The following is a 14,531-nucleotide window of genomic DNA, read 5'->3' as shown; positions in this document are numbered from 1 at the left end:
GCAAGAGTTCCTCATTCCAATGTTTTTTGTCTGTCACAAAGCTAAGCAGACCTGCATCACGAAAGCAGTCAAGTGCTTCTTCTAAGCATGGCAGTCCAGTAATGGCTTCAGTGTCGAGGCGCATATGAGGGAAAATGCGCCCTTGATCATACAGAACGCAGGAGTAATAGCTTCACTGCTGATGGCTCCAGAAACGATCAGATGATATTCTTGGCCTTGAGTAGGGGTTCTTTGCGCTGTCAAAGAAGGTGTTATGGCTTTTGAAGCCATTTGCATTGAAGGACCCTGTAGAGGTGGCAGTACCTGGGAACCTTGGCAGTCTTGGCTTTGGTTTCTGGACCTGAGGCCTATGCTCAATATGATAATCAAACTGAGGACCTGAGATATTAGGCGGAGGGACCAGAACGGGCCATCTGACAGTGATTAGCTGGCCATGGTTGTATAATTGCTCAATTGTATGGGGCCTTGGTGGCGGAACAGGAGCAGTGGCAACAACAGAAGGTTCAGGCTGCACAACAGAAGCTTCAGGAGCAGTTGCAACATTGGCTTCTGGCGTATTGGTTGGTGCAGGCTCCACACTTGCTTCAGCCATGACTGCGTCATGGGCTTCATGTGTGTTGGTGGTGGCAGCCTCAAGATTTTCAACCTCCACTTGATGAGCTGGAGGGTCTGGCACTGGCACAGTTACTTCAGGAACATCTTCTTTAGTAATGGGGGGAGTAGGGACACGTTCTTCTTCTTGTTCGTCATCGGCTGATGCAGCCAGATTGTCTTCAGCAGCTTTGGCTTCAGACACGGAGACATTCACAGTCGGAGTGGATTCTGAAAACACTTGACGTGCAACCGATTGGTGGTGCACTTCTCCTTCTGGAACGCTCGGAAGAGGGACTTGAGGCCGTGGTCCTTTGTGAAGCCTTTGTAATACTGGCGATGCCTTTGGAGCTGGAGTTGGCTGAGCCTCATCCTCTTCTTCTTGCACAGGTGGTATGACTTGTTGTTGTTGGGGAGTACTTGGGGAGTCTTGTTGTTGTGGGTGATCAGCCCATGATGCATCCTGAGCAATTGGTGTCAGAGGACGACCAATGCTGATAATTTCGCTGTTCGTGAGAACAGGCGATGATACCAAGTTGTGTTCGATCTGAGGAAGAACTTCATCATCTTCAACATTGTCATGGTGACCAATTCTTCAGCAGCGATGCGATCAACTGCTGGAATGTCTTTAGCTTCATAAGCCTCTGTGGAAGCAGGCTCATGAACAATCATCCGTCATTCTTGGTGTTCAGATGCAGGGCGAACCATTGAGATAGGTTCAACAACTAAGGGCTCTGTGGGAGCAGCCCGATTCTTCTTGGTTTTGCGCTTCTTCTGGAAGGGAGCAACATCAGAGGCTTATGTGTTTTTCCTCTTTCTGGCTTCAGCCTCGGCAGCCCTTGTCTTCTTCAGTTCTGAAGCGGTTGACATGACCTTTGGCTTCGAGCCAGTCATGCTGCTTGGGAAGACTATGTGAGGTTCATCCTGCCTTGAAAGTGCAGATTGGACAGTTGATAGCTTCTTCTTCTTTGCAGCCATTCTGGGGTCAATGCCAGGATGACCAAGAGCCTTGCGCTTCTCAGCCTCATTGTAGGCTAGCACACACTTGTCAGCCAGATTCTTCATGCGCTCACGAGAGCCTCGAGCTTCTTCGCGCTTCTTGTGAAAGGCTTCTTTGAGCTCGTGCAGCATGATCTTGAAGTTTTTGACATCTTGCACGCTGAGCTTGGCCACATGCTTCTTGAACTGAGCTTTCTCATAGTCGATCTTGTGCTTCAGTTCAACGATGCGCTGAGCAAGAGCTAGCTCAGAAGCAATGGCGCCATTGAAGGAGACGCTGATGCCAATTGGAAGTTGCAGATCATCAAAGCTGAGATTTGGGGTGTCAAACCACTCATCAATGAAGTTATGGATGGTTGCCACATCAAAGAGAGGCAAATTATTGAAGATCTCTGCTTCTTCCTTGCTCTTGATCAGTTGCTCAAGAACATCATCTGCAAGATCGTCATCGCTGGACAGGTCAATGTGCTCTTCACGCAGAATAGCAGCAGGAGTCAATGTCTTATTAGTATTCTTGACGATTTTCTTTTTTTCTTAGTCTTCTTGGAGATGTGTGATAGATCTTCAGACTGCACACTGTCTTCAGGAGGTGCAGTGATCAGTGGCTTTGCACGTGAAGCTTTTGGAGGTGCAGCTGATGGTGAAGCCTTAGACTTCTTTAGCTTCTGCGGCTTTGGAGGAGGAGCTGGGGCTTCATCAGTGTCAGCATCATTATCAGAATGATCCACTCTGGCACCTTGGACCAAGATGTAAGTGATGAGGCCATCAAGGTTTGAAAAGGGGCCGATGACATTGGGTTCTGCATCACGTGAGCCGTCATCACGGGGACCAGAGGGACCAGGGTTGAAGTCTAATCCCAATGACTTCTTGTTTTCCTTGGCCGATGCCTTTGCGTGCTAGAAGTTGCGCTTGAAGAGATTATCGTCACGACACCAGAGCAATGATGATGGGTCGGCATTTTCAGGCTGAGGTCCACGGACCATACAAGGATAGAAATCATGTGCAATAGCTTCATCTCTGTTCTTGGGTGGAAGGCCTCGATAGAGAATATCACCCCAAGGACTTTTGATAGCATTTTTCTCAGCATATTCTTGGGTCACGAAATTGTATTTGAACCATTGTTCAGCCCAGTATCGTCGAATCCATTGGATTCGGGTCTTGTGCTAATTATAATCCTCTTCAGGATCTATCTTGTAAAGGTCTGCGAGGTCATCAGGCAAATCTTTTGATGTTTCCCCTCGATGCTGTCTGCCACCCTTCCTTACTGATTTCTCTGCAGCCATGAACTTCAAACTGAATGGCTTCAATACGTTCAAAGGCTTCAAAGGCTTTCGCTTGCTGGACAAACAGGAACTAGCTTCGGGAGAGTTAATGTGTTGTTGTAAGAATTCTGCAAACGAATGCAGACTATGAGAACCAAGGGATTCTCCCATGGACATGTACCTGTGACAGCATTAGAGATGCGAGGGAAGGGGAAAAGGTCATATGCATTCTCAGAAGATTTTGAAGATAAATCAGTTTGAAGACATTGACCTCATGATGCGAAGACATTCACTTATATGTTGAGAGTTGGTTCCAGATTTGTACGAATCCGTGAATAAGTACAAGTGAGGAATCTAACTAGATATGAAGCTTAAGTGAATATACTAGGCAGTATGAGATGCATACAGAATAGATCTAACATTGTATAGGCAGAAACCAATTTTGGTAAATAGGATGAATCATTGAGGATCAAAAAGATGGTAAAAATAGAGTTATATTTACCACACGAAGAACTGCTAGATGGGATGAATAGGAGACCGAGCAGTTCAATCCACCGTGCCCTAACTTGGCGACGGAGGACACCTACGGCGGCGGCGGAGAGGACGATGTCCGCGGCCGGCGTGAGGACGGTGTCGGAGAAGTCGCGGCAGCTAAGCGCTTCGTCGCCGGCGTCGTCGCGAGCTAGCGGTGGCGCTAGGGTTTTGTCGAGGTGGAGAGGTGGAAGAAGGTTTTCTTTACCGCAGGGGACATATATTTATAAGGAAGTGTGAGGCACAGTGCAATTACGCAGGTGCCCCTAGCCGTTCACATCTGAGGGGCACGTGGCAAGCATGCAACATACTCAGAGTTGTCCCACGTTCCCAGGCCCGCCAGGTTTGTCGGATGGGTGTTCCGGCTTCTCCGGATTTCAAACAATAACGATGAATCATTTAAAACAGACTTAATGTTTGTCTCTGTGTCTTCTGCTGACAAGGATGCAGAGAAGACATTCGACAATTTCAATAGAATGCATATGATTTGGACAGATAGAGTTTGAGATACAAAGCATAGAGATATTAGGGTCCGATCACATTCACTTAGTTCAAAAGTTTTAATCAAGGAAGACATAGCTATAAGTGAATGTTGTAGAGGACAGAACACTAGTATATGTATCAGAAAGCAATCAAATCAACCTAGTGAAGTAAATCATGAAGATAAGTGGAAATTTGAAGACAAACCAAATGCGAAGACATTGCAAAAATAACGCCATCAGTGAAACACTTCAAACCGAGAAATTTGGTGGTGGCGTTACCTACCGTATAGGAAGTATTAGACCCAGACAAGACGCACAATTATCGTGGCGCTCCGAAGTCAAATTCCACGTTAATGTATTCACACTCAGAATGTAAGTCTTCATTGATTGAAGATATGCTTTACTTCGTGTGTTGCACATCTAAGTCGTCAACATGCATAAGTGTTAGGATGTGTGCCTGATCACAGGACATTTGAGGATTCCAAGATATTTAGCTCACACCGTAACTTGCAAAACCTTTTCTCATTCAAGGGCTTTGTGAAGATATCTGCCAGTTGCTCTGCAGTGTTGATGTGAATGATGTCAATATCTTTCTTCATGACATGATCTCTGAGAAAGTGATGACGAATTTCAATGTGCTTTGTCTTCGAGTGCTGGACTGGATTGTTGGCAATCTTGATGGCGCTTTCATTGTTGCAGAAGAGAGGTACTTGTTTCAGATTGATGCCATAGTCCTTGAGAGTTTGCTTCATCCATAGAAGCTGAGCGCAGCAAGATCCAGCAGCAATGTATTCAGATTCAGCAGTTGAGAGTGATACACAGTTTTGCTTCTTTGAAGACCAACAGACAAGTGATCGTCCCAGAAAGTGACATGTGCCTGATGTAGACTTGTGATCCACCTTGTCTCCAGCATAATCAGCATCCGTGAATCCAACCAGATCAAATTTTGAGCCCTTTGGATACCATAATCCGAGTGTTGGGGTGTAAGCCAAATATCGAAGAATTCGCTTCACAGCTAAGTGATGAGATTCCTTTGGTGCCGCATGGAATCGAGCACACATGCAAACACTAAGCATAATATCTGGCCTAGATGCACATAGGTAAAGTAAGGAACCAATCATGGAGCGGTATACCTTTTGATCGAACTCTTTACCATTGTCGTCGGGACCCAGATGGTGTTTGGCTGGCATTGGCGTCGTGTAACCTTTGCAATCTTGCATTCCAAACTTCTTCAGACAGTCTTTGAGATATTTTTCTTGAGATATGAAGATGCCATTCCTTTGCTGACGAATTTGAAGACCAAGGAAGAACTTCAGCTCACCCATCATGGACATCTGATATTGCTCTTGCATCATGTATCCAAACTCATCACTATACTTCTGGTTGGTGCAGCCGAAGATAATGTCATCCACATATATTTGTCACACAAACAGTTCACCATCATATGTCTTCGTGAAGAGTGTGAGATCGAGGGATCCAGGTTTGAAGCCTTTACTCTTCAGGAAGTCTTTGATCGTATCATACCAAGCGCGAGGAGCTTGTTTGAGACCATACAGTGCTTTGTTTAGCTTGTACACCATATCAGGATGTTTTGGATCTTCAAAGCCAGGTGATTGAGCAACGTACACTTCTTCTTCAATCTTGCCGTTGAGGAATGCACTCTTCACATCCATTTGATATAGTAAGATGTTGTGGTGGTTAGCATAGGCTAGCAGTATGCGAATAGCTTCAAGCCTAGCCACAGGAGCAAATGTTTCATCGAAGTCAATTCCTTCAACTTGAGTATATCCTTGAGCCACAAGACGTGCTTTGTTTCTGACGACTTGACCATGCTCATCTTGCTTGTTTCGATATATCCATTTTGTGCCAATAATGTTATGCTTGCGAGGGTCAGCACGCTTGACTAGTTCCCAAACATTGTTCAACTTGAACTGTTGAAGTTCTTCTTGCATGGCTTGAATCCATTCAGGTTCCATAAAGGCTTCAGCAACTTTCTTGGGTTCTGATATTGACACAAACGAAAAGTGCCCACAGAAATTTGCTAACGGTGTTGCTCTTGAGCGAGTAAGTGGACCAGGTGCATTGATGCTATCAATTATCTTCTCAATTTGTACTTCATTTGCAACACGAGGATGAACTGGACGAAGACCTTGCTCTTGCTGATCATTGTCATCATTGGGAGGATTGTCTTCGGTCTGAGCATTGTCTTTAGGTTGGTTCGGTGCAGAAATGATAAGTTCCTCTTCAGGCTATGCTTCAGAAGACATGATTTCACCAGATCCCATCAGCTTGATAGATTCGCTGGACGGAGCTTCATCTAGTGTACATGGCAGGAGCTCTCTTTGTGAACCATTGGTTTCATCAAAACGCACGTCCACAATTTCAACAATATTGTAGTGATAGAGGTTGAAGACTCTGTAAGAGTGCGAGTCCTTTCCATAACCGAGCATGAAGCCTTCATGAGCTTTAGGTGCAAATTTTGACTTGTGATGGGGATCCTTGATCCAACACCTAGCACCAAATACTCTGAAGTAGCTGACATTTGGCTTCTTGCCAGTAAGGAGCTCATAGGATGTTTTGTTTAGAAGCTTATGGATGTAAACACGGTTGATGATGTGACATGCTGTATCAATAGCTTCAGGACAGAACTTTCTTGGTGTCTTGTACTCGTCGAGCATTGTTCTAGCCATCTCAATGAGGATTCTGTTCTTGCGCTCTACAATGCCATTTTGCTGAGGTGTGTATGGAGCAGAAAACTCATGAGTGATTCCCATTGTATCCAGATAAAGGTCAAGCCCGGTGTTTTGAATTCAGTGTCGTTGTCATATATGCTTGATCTTGACGCCATAATTGTTCATGGCTCGATTGGCGAAGCGTCTGAAGACATCTTGTACTTCAGTCTTGTAGAGAATTATGTGCACCCATGTATATCTTGAGTAGTCATTGACAATGACGAAGCCATAGAGACAAGCTGTTGTTGTGAGGGTAGAGTAGTGAGTAGGGCCAAATAAGTCCATGTGTAACAGCTCGAAGGGTTGAGATGTCGTCATGATTGTCTTCGAGGGGTGCTTTGCCCTAGTCATCTTTCCAGCTTCGCAGGCACCACACAAATGATCCTTCTTGAACTTTACACCCTCAATGCCTACGACATGCTTCTTCTTGACGAGTGTGTGTAAGTTCCTCATGCCAGCTTGCCCCAGCCTCCGATGCCAGAGCCAGCATTCTGAAGCTTTTGCAAGAAGACATACGGCAAGCTGTGGACCTGCTGAGAAATCTACCATGTATAGATCATCTTTCCGATACCCTTCAAAGACTAGAGACTTGTCAGATTCCATTAGTACAAGGCAATGATATTTTCTGAATAGCACAATCATGTTCAAGTCATAAAGCATTGAGACAGACATTAAGTTGAACCCAAGGGATTCAACAAGCATCACTTTATCCATGTGTTGATCCTTTGAGATTGCAACTCTACCTAGACCCAATACCTTGCTTTTACCAATGTCAGCAAATGTGATGTGACTCTTGTCTGATGGACGTAAGGTTGAGTCCATGAGAAGACTTCGATCACCAGTCATATGATTAGTGCATCCGCTGTCCATAATCCATTCTGAAGCATGAGGTGTCATACCCTACAGTGTAGTTAGGAGGATAGGCTTCACAAAGTGTGTTGTGAAGCATAAGCATTTGATGCACACAAGGATTATCACAGCTTAGATCAAGGTTAATTAGAACTCATAGTATGACTGGTAAGCGATTCACATGTGAAATACATAGTAAGACCATTTTATCATGCGTCCCTTAATGTGATTTAGGTCCCCAGCAATAGTATCGGACGCCTTTGATAGCAGGCTGGAGACCTTATTCTGCAAAAGAGAGTTAATTCTTCTTCACCACCCACATCTTCAGGGGTGGCTTAGAAGCAACGAGTCTAAGTGCAGCATCTGAGAACTTTGGCTTTGGAGCCCTAGCAAATAGCCTTGCATGAGATGAATGATACTCATATGAATAAGCAGAGAAGTTCTTAGTTCTATGAACATAGCGGTTTGAAGACACACGCTCATATTCATTAGTACAATTTCCCTGCAAAACATTGGCGTTAGGGTGACTCAAGTGAGTCATGTATCTGTATGAAGCCTTTGGGTCATATGAAGCCATAGGTCTGGGGTTTGTCTTCTTCCCTGGTGGTGTCATGATCACATTCACTGGAAGATTCTCAAGGCAGCTTTTGGGAACCCATATCTTCTTCATAGGTGGTCCATTCCTGCAGTTAGTACCAATATACCTGGCAAACACTTCACCATTCTGATTTTTGAATAGTTTATAGTTTGCATCAAAGGATTCATCAATGATAATAGGATTAGCACAGGTAAAGCCAGATAAGGTGGATGGATCCACTGAAGGTTCCTTTGCAGCAACCCATGTGGTTTTGGGATACTGCTCAGGCTTCCAGTAGGAATCATCAACATTCATTTTCCTCTCGAACCCAACACCCTCTTTCCTAGGGTTTCGGTTCAGAATCTGCTTTTTGAGGACATCGCAAAGTGTCTGATGTCCTTTAAGACTTTTATACATCCCTGTTTCAAGCAATGTCTTTAACCTAGCATTTTCATCAGCAATAGTGGTGGTATCCTCAGCAGAGGGGTTAGTTACCACATCAGTAGTTGAAGACAAAGCAACAGTAGCAACAGTGGAACATTCAGCAACAGAGGTAGTGTTATCATGCTCAATGCATTTTAGACATGGTGGTTCAAATCCATCCTGAGCGAAACTGATCTGTTGAGCGCGAAGTGACTCATTCTCCTTTTGAAGATCTTCATGAGCCGCTTTCAATTTCTCAAGCTCTTGCTTCCTTTGAAGATAATCATAGGAGAGCTTTTCATAAGTGGTTGAGAGCGTCTCATGAAGACTTTCAAGTTCTTGGTACTTAGCATGAAGATTTTTTATGTCTTCAACTAAGGACTGTGAACGTGTCATTTCCGCATCCAACAGGTCATCGCTTTTGTCTAACAGTTTTTTAGTATGTTCCATAGCCTTTTGTTGTTCAATTGCAATTTTAGCACGTGTTTTGTAGCTGGGTTTGGATTCACTATCAGAGTCATCTTCACTTGACGTTTGAAAGTAAGCATCACGTGATTTTACCTTGGCACCACGAGCCATGAAGCAATAGGTGGGAGCAGGATCGTCCTTGTCATCAGCTTCAGCGTTGGTGTGGAAGTCATTGTCTTCAGTGTTGAAGATGGACTTGGCAACATAGGCTGTGGCTAGAGCCAGACTTGCAACGCCAGGGTCGGACTCCTCTTCAGACTCCACCTCCACCTCCTCAGAAGCAGACTCCTCCTCTGAATCCATTTCCTTGCCAACAAAAGCACGGGCCTTGCCGGATGAGCTCTTCTTATGTGATGAAGACCTTGATGAGGACTTGGAAGAAGACTTTGAAGATTTCTTCTTCTTCTTGTCATCAGAATCATATTCCTTGCTCTTCTTCTTCTTCTTCTCATTGTCCCACTATGGACACTCAGAGATATAGTGTTCAGGTTTCTTGCACTTGTGACATGTTCTCTTCTTGTTGTCATGAGTGGAAGCTTCATCATTTCTTGAGCTAGATCGTGAAGACTTTCTGAAGCCCTTCTTGTTGGTGAACTTTTGGAACTTCTTCACAAGCATAGCAAGTTCCTCTCCAATGTCTTCAGGATCATCAGAACCGCAGTCAGATTCTTCTTCAGATGAGGAAACAACTTTTGCCTTCAAAGCGCGAGTTCGGCCATATTGGGACCATATATATCTCTTTTCTCAGAAAGCTGGAACTCATGTGTGTCGAGCCTCTCAAGTATATCAGACGGATCGAGTGTCTTGAAGTCAGGACGTTCTTGTATCATGAGGGCAAGGGTGTCAAAGGAGCTGTCAAGTGATCTCAGTAGTGTCTTGACGATTTCATGCTTGGTAATCTCAGTGGCGCCAAGAGCCTGAAGCTCATTTGTGATGTCGGTGAGGCGATCAAACGTGAGCTGGACATTTTCATTGCCGTTTCTCTTGAAGAGGTTGAAGAGGTTGCGAAGAACACTGATCCTTTGATCTCTCTGAGTTGAGACGCCTTCGTTGACCTTGGATAGCCAGTCCCAGACTAGCTTTGACGTTTCCAGAGCACTCACATGGCCATACTGTCCTTTGGTCAATGACCATAGATGATGTTCTTTGCAGTAGAGTCCAGTTGAATGAACTTCTTGACATCAGTAGGGGTGACACCTTCACCAGTTTTGGGAACGCCGTTCTTGACGACATACAGAGGTCGACATCAATGACTTCAAGATGCATGCGCATCTTATTATTCCAGTAGGGATATTCAGTTCCATCGAACACGGGACAAGCAGCGGAGACTTTGATTATCCCTGCAGTCGACATAGCTAAACTCCAGGTGGTTAAACCGAATCACACAGAACAAGGGAGTACCTTGCTCTGATACCAATTGAAAGTGCTAGTTAGCGACTAGAGGGGGGGTGAATAGGCGATTTTTATCAAAGTCTTCAAAACGTGGAAGTTTCGATGACAAACAATAGAAATGACCTAATTGATATGCAGCGGAAGATAAACTACAACAAGCAAACCATAGCCAAGTATGCAATAATGTGAAAGTACAAAGACTAATAGCAGCTTGGTAGTAAGGATTAGGATGGAAGATAGTATGAAGCCAACTAATGATAGTAATCAAGCAATGAAGTCAAACAGGTATGACAAACAGGGAATGACTTCACGAAGACAAACTCAAAGTAAAGGGAGTTAGAGGATAGAACCAGTCACTTGTTGAAGACACAGAATTTGTTGGACCAGTTCCAGTTGCTGTGACAACTGTACGTCTGGTTAGGGAGGCTGAGATTCAACTCAGAAGACCGTGTCTTCACCTTATTCCCCTTGAGCTAAGGACACACAGTCCTCGCCCAATCACTCTGGCAAGTCTTCAAGGTAGACTTCCGAACCTTCACAGACTTCGTTCACCGGCGATCCACAATGACTCTTGGATGCTCAGAATGCAACGCCTAACCGGCTGGATGATACAGAGTCCTCAAGTGTAATAAGTCTTCAGGTCACTCAGACAGAAAGACTTCAGTGATGCCTAACACTCTTTGGCTCTGGGTGTTTGGGCTTTGTCCTCGCAAGGATTTCTCTCTCTCAAAGGCTTCGAGGTGGGTTGCTCTCAAACGACAAAAGCCGTAAACTAACTCTGAGCAGCCACCAAATTATGGTGTAGGGGGTGGGATATTTATAGCCACACGACAACCCGACCTGATATGTCCAAAATGACCCTGGGTCACTAAGGAACTGACACGTGTTCCAACGGTCAGATTTCAAACACACACGACAACTTTACTTGGGCTACAAGCAAAGCTGACTCATCCAGCTCTGGATAAGATTTGCTCTCATTGTCTTCGCTCGAAGACATAGGATTTGTGTTGAGCATCACTTCAGTCGTTCTGACTTTGTTCACTTGGACCCCACTTAACAGTACGGTGGTTCCTATGACTCAACAAAGAAGAAAAGGAAACAACGAAACAACACAGTCTTCGCGCTCCATAGTCTTCACCCATTGTCTTCTCATGTCATAGTCTTCAATATGAATATCTTCACATACCACCATTGTCGTCAATGTCTTCATACATTTTTAGGGGTCATCTCTGGTAGGTAAACCGAATCAATGAGGGACACTACCTGCGTCATCCTGCAATTCTTACAAACGCATTAGTCCCTCAACCAACTTTGTCATCAATACTCCAAAACCAACTAGGGCTGGCACTAGATGCACTTACACTTGTGTGATCGATACTTGTCGGTTGAGTGATTCTCTCGTTCCTCCCCGTGTTTTCCCCTTTGTGTTTTCCGCGCGTTCCTCGTGTTTCCCCGTAGGATCCACTCCAAACGTGAAAGATCGGCCCCTAGGGTTCCGCCCTACATCACGGCAGCCTCGGGCAAGTGGACGGTGTTGGCTCTGCGGTGAGCGACGACCATGAGTGCTTTATTTGTGGGCGGCAACTTTGCAATATTCGTTATCTTCCTGGGTTGGGTACCCCATCGTCCTTTGCCCTTTGTTGTCAAAGATTGGTGGTTCTCTCCTTTGGGATGTTTGCTCCTGGGCAGTTCAAGTGATGGCTTTGGCTTGCTCACAATGTTCTTCACTCAGGGAGAATCGTTGTGGGACTCGGGGCCGGAGTAAACCCATGTCTAGCAAGCTGGCCACGATGTTGTCGATGCCTGTGGCGTCTATTCCCTCCTTGGAGGCATCATTGAGTTCCCCTCTCACACTAACCATCCTCCTCACTTCAGGTGAAATCCCAGTTCCCCTTGTGGACGGCAACAATATTTCGATGTCACAAACCTTCCTGGTGATCCCCTCTATAGTTGCAGTGGTTGGCCTAGCGTTGATGAGCTTTTAATGTCTCGATGGTTTCTGTTCCTTAGTGGTAGTGTTTGGCCATTCTCATCGGTCTTTGTCGTGCAATTTTGTTCTTTAGCATGCGTCTTGATTGGTAGTTGATCCTCATATGTCGGGGCAGTTGTGGTAGGCTATGCTAAATTTGGTTACCTTGTAGGTTCTTTTGATCATCTAGGACGACATCGTTCATGAGAAATCTTGGGGGATCACTTTTCCAACCAAAGGTCCGGCACCGATGGCTCGACGCCCTTCGAACCAGGGTGAGAGGGTAGTGACCCCGTTTGGAGGCAATTACAATGGCTTCATGTCCTAGATCTACCTTCTTTCAAGCAAGCAAGGTGGCATTATGATGGTGGTGACTCTTCCTGTGATCTACTCCTCCATGATGGTGTTCGCTTCTTTTCAAGATGTTCTAGCCATGGTGTCTCGACCAAGTCTCGTCCTTCTCTTCTTGTGCTTGTTTCACCTTTGGGTTGTAAGTTGTCCCAACACTCTATATCTTTGCCAGTTTCCTTTTGCTTTTCATGTAAGTGCTCTTATTGTAATCATGGCTGGTTAATGGCTTTGTTAATCAAAGTCGGGATCACCTTGAGCCTTTTCTCTAAATAAAATAGAAAGTAATAATAACTGAAAACTTCTAGGGGTTTACATACGTAAAGTTGTCATCGATGTCAGTGGAGAATGATGAATTAGTCTTGCTAGAATTCTTTTATCGCACTTACATTCACCTTTTATCTCATCAAATTTCATTTATGTTCAACTAAAATTGTGGAAAGCATCAGTTAATTGTCTTATTAATGCCGGGAAATCCACATAAACCATTTTAAATAAAGTCAAAATAATGGACATTACCTCTGATTATTGCAACACCTCCATCCGGATGTGAATAAATGATAGGACTAACTATTGATGGAAACTACCATCTAAAGAAAATTCTAATAGAGGGCTATCCTAATGTATCCAAAAACATATGCATACATAGTTTTTTATTATGATGCAAAGTGAAATAGTAACCAGGACAATCTTTGTTCTTTGGAGGAAAGGGAACGCAGAAAATGGATTGTAAGATATTTTTTATGCGGATGCATAGATTTTTATTCACTATTTTGTTATCATAGAATGGTTATTTATAGGGAGATTTGTTACATCCATCTATTACAGAAACATCGAAGCTTCCTATTTTTTTTCCTGCAAAAAAATAAGCTTCCTATTTTCACTTCATTCAATTTCCTTAGTCATGTTTGAAACGTTGGGAGATTAAAGTTCATGCTCTGTTCACACACGGTTGCAAGTTGTTATGAGAGCCAGCGAACAGAGGAGGCCTGGAGCGCGCACCATGGCAGAGTCATCAAGGGGCAGCAAGATAAAGTGAAACACTGCATTGTATGTATATAACCAGGTTCTGGGTACAAAAGCGGGTAGAGGAGGTGAGGAGCGTGCACCATGACAGAATCATTGAGGGGAACCCGAATAAATTAAGTGAGACACTGTATTGCATAACTATAACCATGTTTTAGTGAATGATTTTGTTGTTGATCCGACTCCAGTGTCAGTATCTATTGGCCAGAAAATTGCTACATATTTTTCAGATACAACTGGTTGTATATTCTAATGCGGGTCATAATAGTTACATACCTCTTGTCTTTTATGTAAACAATTGTCGTGCACAATAGTTGTGAAAATTGTCCCTTTGAAGGGCATGTGGTGGTTGCTAGAGAGGTGAAAGGAAAATCTCGTGTTTGTCAAATATACATGGTAAAAAATATGATGCAAAGAAGACACAGTGTTGATGTTTTGAAATATTTGTATCACTTCGAGACAACAGTGGCAAATAGTTTATTAATTTTCAAGGATGTGTCCGGCTATTTTGTTTTTGTCAAAGTTAAAAAACTTGTTCAACACTTCATGACAACAATTGCATTAATTTATTCGTTAGCATGGATGTGTCTAGCTATTTTGTTTTTGTCTTGAAATATTTGTGCCACTTCAAGACAATGGTGGTAATAATTGATTGATTTGCAAGGATGTGTCCAGCTATTCTATTTTTGTTTTTATACTCCCGTGAAATGATAAAGAATTGGTTCATCCAGTTCACGCAATTAGTATTCAAAGTTGCACATTCTTATATATTGCTCGTGCAGGATGGTTATGAGTTGAGAACAGAATTTGTATTATACTTCCTGAAGTACCGTGTGAATGAAGCTAAAGACAACAATCCAGACTTTGTATGCATATACCTTG

Source organism: Triticum dicoccoides, chromosome 6B (assembly GCF_002162155.2).
Source record: "Triticum dicoccoides isolate Atlit2015 ecotype Zavitan chromosome 6B, WEW_v2.0, whole genome shotgun sequence".
Lineage (NCBI taxonomy): Eukaryota > Viridiplantae > Streptophyta > Magnoliopsida > Poales > Poaceae > Triticum > Triticum dicoccoides.
The sequence above is the reverse complement of the archived record's forward strand: the minus strand, read 5'-3'. Positions refer to the sequence as shown.